The sequence below is a fragment of the Martes martes genome (assembly GCF_963455335.1).
Source record: "Martes martes genome assembly, chromosome: 17".
Lineage (NCBI taxonomy): Eukaryota > Metazoa > Chordata > Mammalia > Carnivora > Mustelidae > Martes > Martes martes.
Genome location: NC_137905.1, coordinates 43311832 through 43319467, shown reverse-complemented (window position 1 = coordinate 43319467; position 7636 = coordinate 43311832). Strand labels below are relative to the sequence as shown.

Genomic DNA, 7636 nt, shown 5'->3' with positions numbered 1-7636 from the left:
TAACCCCACTGAGCCACCCAGGTGCCCCAAGATTTCATCTCTTATCAAGTTCAGTGTTTATAATACAACATTGTTGTTTATAATCACTATACTGTGCAACTACATCTCTGAGACTTATTCATCTACTAGTTGCAAATTTGTACTCTTAAATAATACATCTATTCCCCCCAGCCCCTAGCCTTTTGGTAACCACAATTTTACTCTCTGTTCTTATGATTCAGTTTGTGTGTGGTGTGTGTGTGTGGTTTTGGTTTTTGTTAAGATTTCACATGGAAGTGATATACAGTAGTTGTCTTTCTCTGTCACATTTCTTATTTAGTATAAAATCTTCAAGATCTATCCATGTTGTTGCAAATAGGAGGATTTCCTTTTTTCTCATGCCTGAATATTATTTTGTATGTGTGTATATATATACATATATGCATATATATGCATATGTGTAATATATACATACATATATATATATATATATATATATATATATATATATTTTTCACATCTTTTTTATCCATTCATTGTGGATGGTGCTTGGTTGTTTCCATACCTTGACTATTGTGAATAAAGATTTATAAACATAAGAGTGCATATATCTCCCAGCATACTATTTTCATTATCTTTTGGTATATATCCCAAAGTGGGTTGTTGGGTTATATAAAGTGATTACTGATAGATTTGGACTTACTATTGCTATTTGTTAATTTTCTTACTGTTCCGTAATTTCTTTTTTCCTTTCTTTTTCTCTTGCTCTCATCCTTTGTGATTTGATGATGTTCTATATTGGCTTGCATGGATTACTTTATCATTTGTGTCTCTATTGTAAGTTTTTGTTTTGTGGTTATCCCAAAGCTTACATAAGCCATCTTGGAGTTACAATAGTGTTTTTTGAACTGATAACAAATTATGATTGGATTTGCCTTCTAAAGCTCTACTTTTTTATTCTCTCACCATGTTTCATGTTTTTGATATCACAGTTTTCGTCTTTTATCCTGTATCTATGAAGTTATTGCTATTATTCTTATTTGTACTAAATCTGTGATTTAATCTTCAATTAGGTTTATAAGTGATTAACTCACCACTGTTACATTAGATTATTCTGAATTTACCTATATATTTATTTTTACCAGTGAGATTTATATTTTAATGTTTTCCAGTTACTAATTCATGCTCTTTCTTTCATCTTACAGAAGTCCTTTTAACATTTCATGTAAGGCTGGTATAGTGATAATGACCTCCTTCATCATTTGCTTGTCTTCAAAACACTTTACATTTCCTTCAACTCTGAAGGACAACTTTGCTGGGTAGAGTATTCTTGGTTGGTTGGTTTTTCTTTTCTTTCAGCACTTTTCAGTATATTGATTGTCCCACTCTCTTCTGGCTTGTAAAGTTTCTGCTAATAGTCTTAGGGGGATTCCTTTCTTCGTAACAAGCTTTTTCTCTTACTGCTTTTAAGATTCTCTCCGTGCCTTTAACTTTTGACATTTTATTTATTTATTTATTTTAAAATATTTTATTTATTTGAGAGAGGGAGAGAGAGCGAGAGAGAGCGAGAGCGCACTAGAGGGTGGGGAGGGGCAGAGGGAGAAGCAGACTCCCTGTTGAGCAGGGAGCCTGACGTGGGGCTTTCTATCCCTGGACCCTGAGATCATGACCTGAGCCAAAGGCAGATGCTTAACTGACTGAGCCAACCAGGTGCCCCTAACTTTTGACATTTTAATTATAATGTATCATAGTGTGGGTCTCTTTCAGTTGTTCTCTTTTGGAAACTTCTGGGCTTGCTGGATCTGGACGTTTGTTTTTTCACCCATGTTAGGGAAGTTTGCAGCTATTATTTCTTTGAACAAATTATTTGCCCCTTTCTCTCTCACTCTCCTCCTGTGGGCCCCTATAATGCAAACATTGTTCTACTTAATGATGCCCCCTAAATCTCTTGTAAACCTTTTTCTTCTTTTTTTCTTTTTGCTTCTCTGAGTAGATGAATTCTGTTACCCTCTCTTTATGTTCACTGATCCATTCTTCGGTTTCATCAAGTCTGCTCTTGAATCCCTCTATTGAATTTTTCAGTTCTATATTTTATTCTTCTGCTCTGTCTTTTATGTTCAGTACTTTCTTACTGAAAGTATTCAGTAAGTATTCATTTTCTTTGCTGAAATTCTCACTTTGTGCATTGTTTCCTGACCTCAGTGGGCATCTTTATAACTATGATTTTGAACTTTCTATCAGGTAAATCATTTATGTCCTTTTCATTAAGGTCTATGTCTATGATTTTTATCTTGCTCTTTTGTTTGGAGCATATTTTTCTGTTTCTTCATTTTCCTTCACTGTGTTGGTTTCTGTGTATTTGATGAAACAGCCACTGTTCTCAGTCTTGAGTGGCTTTGTTTAAGAGATGAACCATGTCTTAACTCTTGGTTGTTTCTTAAACCCTTTATGCTTGTCCACGCTTTTTCTCAATAGCTCCCAGTTATTAAGAGTGTGCCAAGACCTATCAGTGTCCCAAAGGGAAGAATCTCAGTCAGCATCTAGATAACAAGCTCATTGGAACCACACCCTCAGCAGCAACTCTTCCGGGAAAAGAGTGGGAGATGAGTGTTTCTGTCCTTCCTCTGCACTTAGCCCTGGCAGGATAGCCAGTTAACTTTCTTAGTTTGTTACTGTCTTGTTGAACCAATGAACATAGCCCCAGTGGCCACCAGAAGCAGACAGTCAAGGGTTGTGCCCTCTGGACAGCATCCACAATAGTCAGGGTGCCAGATGTGTACACAAGTTCCTTTCTTGGAGTCACCATTAACCTGTGTCAGGGCCGAGGAACAACATGAAGATTGTGTCTGCTGGTATCCTCAGTCTCTGCAGAGAAATGTACTTGGCCTCTAGATGTTTGCTAAATTAGAAGACTACCCCTCAGCCTACAGCTTTTCAGATGACCAGAGAGGCTTTTTTCGTGGTAAGACTGGGAGTTTCAGTCTTCTACCTCTGTGCTGAGCCTTTAGGGGATGGATGACTGAGTCTGTAAGTACAGTTTTTTAGTTTGCTATAGTCTGTGGGTCTCATGGATACAATCCCCATTTGCTTTCAGAGCTAGATATTTTGAGGGACTGTCTCTCAGATATAAGTCTTTTTTTATTTTTTTATGCAAAAATTCAGGTTTTATTTTTACTTATTACAATGGTGAGAGCTGATAATCAGGAACTTATAGGCTAACAAGAACTTTTGGTTTCTACGTCTTAGCTGAACAAAAATACACACAATGTGGCATTTTCTTTTCTTTTTTTTTTTTTTTAATATTTTATTTATTTATTTGACAGAGATCACAAGTAGGCAGAGAGGCAGGCAGAGAGAGAGAGGAAGGGAAGCAGGCTCCCCGCTGAGCAGAGAGCCCGACGTGGGGCTCGATCCCAGGACCCTGAGATCATGACCTGAGCTGAAGGCAGAGGCTTTAACCCACTGAGCCACCCAGGCGCCCCAATGTGGCATTTTCATTAGACAAGACTTGCTTTTTTACATTTCACACAAGAATACAATATTATCCTTTTTCAAACAAAATGCCCAGATTTCTAAGGAAACCATCTTTGGAAGAAGTGTTTAATAAGCATATTTTATTTAAATAAATCCTCTAGGAGGAAATGGGAGAATTCACAGCCTTTACTTAGAAGAAGGCTGTGTAAGTAGTTAGCTGTCAAGTTTATCTGTGCAGCTCACCAATGTTTCCTCAATGGAAATATCAATATTTCCACATCACAGTTCCCTATACGGCTTTAAAGTCTTAAAATTCTGTGTCTCCTTTGGCTTGCTTCTCTCTTGATTCCACCCAGGCTTTATTAATGGTTTGCTTCATATCATCATCTCTAGCTTCATAAATTTTCTTTAGAACATTCATCAGTCCCTCACTAGGATCTGTTTCAGTGTCATAGGAGGGCAAAGTCTTTGCCCTCTTTCTCTTTGCATTTTCTTTCTTTCTTTTCTTTCTCTTTGCATTCTTTTTCAACCTGAGTATGGTAGTCCCACCGTGTGTTTTCTGCTTTCTTTCTGCATAAGAACAGTATCTGTCTTTGTTATGCCCCAATAACAGGTCCGTGATTAAAGGAGCGAGACTGATACAAAGCGAAGGTCAAGCAAAGCTTTATTTCCCGCCAAGCATCAAGAATTTAACCGAACGTTCGGGGCCGCACCTCTTACAAGAGAGGGCGACCCTTCTCTATTTCACAGTCTAGCTTTTAAGGGTAAAGGCCATGCGGTTGGGCCTGGCCACGCACAGGTGACCAATGAGATTGTAACACACACACGGAACTCCACAGTGATGCTAGGTGACCAATTGAATTATAATTTACCCTAGTAGACATTTGAATCAGCCTATTACATCTTGATTAGGATTGGCGCCAAAAGGGTTCCCAAAGGGCGGGGGCCCATACTCCTTGGTGGCTAGGGAGACAGTATGCAACCCCCTACTGATCGGATGTCTCCACCTGGCCTGACCCACCTTTGTATCTGGGCATTGTTACCTGGAGCTGGTTTCCGGGACCGCCTTTAAGTGAATCCCCTGGGGGAAGGGGAGCAAGGACAGTTCAAGGGCTAACCAACAAGGTTTTGTTTAACCTCAATGAATCCTCTTGACAAAATATAAACATAAAATAGGTCCTTACATCTTGACTTTTTTTGAACTGCCTTCCACAGAGATGGGTTTTAAGAGATTGCTCACAATCATGGAGTAACTATTCCCATTTAGATTCTTTACCAAAAGATCAAATAACTTCTCTGTGAAATGCACTTGCACATTCTCAGTGGGGACTTGATGTACCCCAGTTAAGGTAATGACTGACTGATCCCATCTGTAATTACTGATTTTCACTGTATATCCTGTTGCAGTGGGACCAACCACAGCAGCTGGCTTTTCATTGTCAAGTTCTGCTTTTCTCTGTGATTTCTGCTGCATCTTGTTCTTGATTTCTGTCTCAGTCTTGGATTTTTCAACTGTAAGGGCATCACCTACTCTCTTTTTTTAAAAATTTATTTATTTATTTGACAGAGATCACAAGTAAGCAGAGAGGCAGGCAGAGAGGGGGAAGCAGGCTCCCTGCTGAGCAGAGAGCAGATTGCAGGGCTCTATCCGAGGACCCTGAGATCATGACCTGAGCTGAAGGCAGAGGCTTAACCCACTGAGCCACCCAGGTGCCCCACGTACTCTTTTTCTAGAGGCCTTTTGCAGCAGCACCTTCACCTCTTCTAGATCTTTCTCTAGCTCTTCCAAAGCTGAAGCCATGGTGATGAAGTTCTAGAACCTGGGTGAGGTTCGGTGGGCTGAGGTCCGGAGCCGATGACCAAGAAAGAATTCTTGAGACATCTTTGGTGCAAAATGGTGGTTTATTAAAGCACGGGGACAAGACCCGTGGGCAGGAAGAGCTGCTGCTCCGGGTTGTGAGGGATGGTAGGTTATGTACCCTGCGGTTGGGGGAAGGTGAGGGAAGGGGAGGTTTCAACGGAGCTTTCATATGCTAAAGGAGGCCTCCAAGGCGCAGGGATACCAGAGGCTTGATCAATGTTGTCTTTTGGCAAGCCATTAACATCAAGATGGTTGGGAGATTCCTGGTGGAATGTCATAATCCTGCTATCAAGCATCTTTGTTAGTGAGATTTAGGTATAGAAGAAACTTAACTTCCTTCTACCCCAGCCTCCTTCAGTTTTGTTTATGGAGGGGAGGGTAACATTAAGGCTTGAGGAACTGAGTCATTTGCCTCTGGAAATTGTGCTGTTGATAATGTAACTTCTTTGTTAAACCAAGGGAGACTCCTGTCTTGCGGGATTGTGATCTCAGCAAGTTAACTATTTGTTTTGGCAGTCAGGGGTACCTGAGGAATGCCACACACATCACCGAGGGGAGCGGATGGAGAGGGGGTGCAAGGTGCCAGCTTTTGCTTTGTCCTCAGCCAGCCTCCCGCTCCCTCATCAATGGTTGGGCTCATCAGGCAAGGCCCGAGCTGCAGACATGCAGGGGAGAGAACAGGAAACACCGCACCAAACGCCCCTGGGCACCGGCCCCACCTGCAAAAGTCAGAGCGCCCCAAGCCTGTGCGCACACAGGACGCGGCGCAAGACCCAGCCCCCAGGTATAAGTCTTTTTTTTAAAAAAGACTATTTATTTGAGAGCCAGAGAGTGAGCAGGGGGAGGGGCAGAGGAGGACTGAGAGAGACTCCTACTGCCCCTTGGAACAATGTGTTGCTTAAACTATAGCCCCTGGAGGATTTTGGTAGTTACCAAGCACATTTAGATACGGCCTTAAGAAAAACATATACTGGCAACAGGTCTTTGGGGAGAAGGACGGTATACGACCGTGAAGCTGGGCAGCCGGGAAGGCCGGCCCGCTCAGGGCAGAACGCCGCCTGCTTCAGGGAAGCCGAGCACCCGGGAACGCCCGGTCAGCTCTGGGCGGAACGCTGCCTGCTTCCCTTTTCCATTATCGCTCCTTTCTCTTCCCAGAAGAGCCCGTTGTTAGTTAGATGAGTCCTTTGAATGTGCTTGTTTAACTATAAACTTTATCCTCCTTCTTGCTTGTCCACAAGACATGTGACTAATGTTTGACCTTCATCGGTTCTTCTGTTGGCTATTGTTTCTAATAAAAGTGAGACTCTGGAGTTGCTCGGGGCAGCAGTCTTTTCGACTGTTGTCCCCTGCTCCCAGTCTCTTGCAGCTGACTTGTTTGTGCCTAATTTTTCTCCCGTTCGCCGACCGGAAGCGGCAAGAGACCCCTCAAGCAGACTCCCTGCTGAGCACAGAGCCCAGTGTGGTCCTCGATCCCAGGACCCTGAGACCAGGCCTTGAGCCTAAATCACGAGCCAACCGCTTAACTGACTGAGCCACCCAGGTGCACCTCAGGTATAAGCCTTAATAGTGTTGTGCCATACATATGATCCAGACCCTTCACTTATTAGGGAGAAGCTAGGATTTGAGTTCTCTCCTGATGGTTTGCCACTGTACTGGGTTGGGGTATTTGTGAAGATTGTGTGTCACCCTAGGAATAGAGAAATGGGTTTTCTCTTGTTGCTTGATGTATACCTATAAACGAGGTCACTCACCTCATCTCTGGATTTTTTTTTTGAGGGAATTATTCCATATGGAGTTGTAGATTTGGTGTGTGTCCAGGAGCCTCTTACTTACCATCGTGAACTAGAACCATCATTGGCTTCTTAATCTGAATCCGCTTTCCAAGGGAACTGAGTGAAAGAGCAGAATGTGACAACTGCAGTAGTGGCTTGAGTTTAACAGTAAGTGTTCACTTAACCATTCTCAGTCTTTGCTCGTAACAATTCCATCCTACAGATACCAAATAAAAACCATTCCCTCATGGTTTGAACCATCTTGGGTCCAAGTAGCCATTGCCCCTGGTCTGGAAAGTGATTCTTTTTTTCTTTTTTTAGAGGTTTTTTTTATTCGAGAGAGAGCATGCACATGTGTGCACACAAGTGGGGGGAGGGGCAGATGGAGAGAATCTTTAAGGAGACTCCCTGCTGAGCCCACAGCCTCTGAGATCATGACCTGGGCTGAAACAAGAGCTGGACATTTAACTGACTGAGCCACCCAGGTGCCCCTGGAAAGTGATTCTCATAGTGGACACTCCTGGAACCTGGAGCTGTAGAGACCTTTCTC

The 7636-nt window shown here is 42.4% G+C and overlaps 1 pseudogene across 1 annotated transcript; it reads right to left on the bottom strand.

Moving 5' to 3' along the window:
* Positions 1-3760: 3760 nt before the first annotated feature.
* Positions 3761-5254, bottom strand: LOC308358685 (calcyclin-binding protein-like; annotated as a pseudogene). The gene is made up of 3 exons: positions 5173-5254; positions 4638-4980; positions 3761-4044 (listed from the first exon to the last, which is right to left on the bottom strand). The product of its transcript is annotated as a calcyclin-binding protein-like (transcript).
* Positions 5255-7636: the final 2382 nt, after the last annotated feature.